The sequence below is a fragment of the Nannospalax galili genome, unplaced genomic scaffold (genome assembly GCF_000622305.1).
Source record: "Nannospalax galili isolate Female #2095 unplaced genomic scaffold, S.galili_v1.0 scaffold242, whole genome shotgun sequence".
Classification (NCBI taxonomy): Eukaryota; Metazoa; Chordata; class Mammalia; order Rodentia; family Spalacidae; genus Nannospalax; species Nannospalax galili.
The window spans coordinates 1,238,647-1,241,588 of NW_008348081.1; the positions used below are offsets into that span (position 1 = coordinate 1,238,647).

The 2,942-nt window shown below is 40.4% G+C and overlaps 1 non-coding gene across 1 annotated transcript; it reads right to left on the reverse strand.

The window, feature by feature from the left end:
- Nucleotides 1-398: 398 nt before the first annotated feature.
- On the reverse strand, nucleotides 399-555 carry LOC115072300. Its single transcript, XR_003851344.1, has one exon. It is a non-coding gene; the product is annotated as a U1 spliceosomal RNA (small nuclear RNA).
- Between the last annotated feature and the right edge of the window lie 2,387 nt (nucleotides 556-2,942).

The following is a 2,942-nucleotide window of genomic DNA, read 5'->3' on the forward strand; positions in this document are numbered from 1 at the left end:
GTGGTATGGACACATAAAGAGAGAGAAAGCAGGCATTAAAATCCTTATTTTTCAGCCTCTACATTTGTTCAGTGTGTTTGATGCCTGGATTTATTTATTTTTATTTTATTTATTATTTTTATTTTATGCGTATGTGTGTATTGCCTGCATATATTTAGATGTACCCATATTGTGCAAAGCCCGCCAGAGTCAGAAAAGGTCATTGGATCCCTGGAACTGGAGTTATGGACAGTTGTTAGCTGCCATGTGGCTGCTGGGAATCGAACCTGGGTCCTCTGAAAGAGCAGTCATTGCTCTCAACTGCTGAGTCATTTCTCCAGCCCCTTGGAGCCTAGATTTCTCCAGTCCTATATATTAGCCATGTTATTTTGTTTCTTTTGTTTTTCTTCTTCTTTTTTTAGGGGAGAGTGCAAACATAGTCCCCCATTACCACAAATTATGCAGTCGAGTTTCCTGCATTTGGGGAAATCGCAGGGGTCAGCACATCCCAAGTGCAATGGATGGGCCTCACCCTGGGAAAACCACCTTCCTGATCCTAGTGTCTCCCTATATTTTGTTCTTCACATGTCAAATGTTCTATTTTTTTGGAAAAAATATATGTAACTATTATATACAATGTAATGTAGGAATCCTTGAACTTAGTTTCTGTGCTCACCTTAGGGCATGCTCTTGGCTCTGTTTTTGTTGCTTTTTTTCAGGTTAAGGGTAGTTTAAATTAATTCTTAACGTTTATATTTTTGTCAGTTGTTCACTGAAGTTTCTGTTCCACTATCCATTTGTTACTAATTATAAGATAGATTCCTTTAGATTGCTTGATATAATGAATCTTTTAAACCTACCAAGGGAACTTCAGTGTTCAGGACAGCATGCTACCAACCCTCAGCATGGAAGTTTTCAGCTTTGCCTGACCCCTCCATTACTTAGGAGAACCTCAAGGTTGGAATTGGAAACTGAGAGCATGCACCCCTATTTTCTGGGAGTATGCCTGCGTGGGCATCTAGCTCCTTAAGAATATATAAATACTTTGAAAATCTCATAATGAAAGTCACTAGCTAGATCTTCCAAATTTTATTAGTTGTCTGTTCCAGCTGTATTCACTGTGTAAGGCATCTGAAATATTAAAGCAATTGCCAATAATTAACTTCAACAAATTTTTGTGGGGAAAAGACTGCAGTGGTTAGACCTGGAGTGAGATGAAATTGAGAAAAGATTTGTGGGTGGGTTTTCTATGGACTTGCCAGACACGTTAAATAAACATTTTCTGGGAATGACTTGACAGCTTCAGTCATTTAAGATCCCTAGTGGCCATTAGGGTGCTGGCTTTCCCAATCATTTGAAGCAGTTAATTTTTCAGGATTGTAACCAAAAAATTACGAATTCCTCCAAGAAGAGTGGGCGATGCAGGGGCACCTTGGGAAAAAGGGTGGCGCCATGGCCATTTTTGGAACTCTGGCAGTGTGCGTCAAGGAAGCTGCGAATGCCTGGGCTCCGCAGGTGAGAGATGTGGCACTCAGACGAATGGAGACTAGGGAGAGCTTGAATGGCATGTGAGATACGAGAAGCCATTTCTTTGTAAATCAAGCCACTGGGGGTGGAGCAGCCACCATATTGGAGCACAGGTGAACACCAAGCAAGGGAACAGGAGTGGGAGATAGATCATGCATACATTTCAAATATGGAAAAGGAAAAGCCTATAAGAATCTGTGTTTTTGTAAGTCACTCCCTCCCAAATGTCATATAAACTATACAAAATTCAAATAGCACTGTGTTAGGCTGGTTTTATTAACCAGAAGTCAGAACTGGGAGATCCCCTGAGGGTCAGTCTCCCAGAGGGCAGTAAGGAAAAAATTTAATGAAACAAGGATACTATGGTCTTGGAAAAGGAGATGGGATAGTATAATGCATATGTCACAATATTGTCTGACTTTATCTTTTTCTTGAAGTAATGCTCCAAAGATGCATTCCAAGTTTTTGGATAATTTATAAAGTTTGAAAAAGTTGATACTGAATTTATGACTTTCAACTTCCTCCTTGTATTTATGGAGGAGAGCCCACTAGAGGTTCGCTGGACTTGATCTCACAGGTATCTGCCTGCCTCTGCATCCCCAGTGCTAGGAATAAAGGTGTGTGCCATCACACCTGGTTCGAGTAAAACACTTAGTTATTTTAGTATATTTAACTTTAATTTAATAAGTAAAGAAAAAATTTTCAGGTTAGTACAATTCGTTCATTTAGTGATAACAATGTACAACAAGAAAGAATGCAGTGCAGCCAATTCCTTCCTGAATTAAAAAAAGAGATCACTTTTAGATTTTTTTGGAAGTTTCTTCTTATTTTTTTATTAATTTTTTGAGAATCTCATGCAGTTATTTTGTTCACATTCACTCCTCCTACCCCAATTCCTCCCAGATCCCTCCCTTCCCTACCTATTTAATTTGTGTTCTCTTTCTTTTTTTAATCAAGTCCAATTTCTGCTCTCCATATACTCTTGAGTGTGGGGCAATCTACTGGAGCAGAGCTGACCTATCAGGGGCCTTCTCCTAGCGGATATCAATTGCCAATCAGACCTCAGCTAAGAGTGAACCATTGAGCCACTTCCCTTCTCCATGCTGAGATTTTGTCTGGCTTGAGGGTGTGTGGGTATTGTATATGCTGTCCCAACCACTTTGATTTTCTATGCAGGTGTTGTGTATGCTGTCCCCACCACTGTGAGTTTTTCTTTCTTTATTATTTTTATTTTATGTGTATGAGTGTACTGCCTACATGTACTTGAGTGCACCCATGTCCTGCAATGCCATGGAGGTCAGAAGAGGGCTTTGGATTTCCCTGGAACTGGAATTAAGGACAGTTTTTAGCCCCCATGTGGGTGTTGGGAACCGAACCCAGGTCCTCTGCAAGAGCAGTCAGTGCTCTTAATCGCTCAACCATCTCTCCAACCCCCC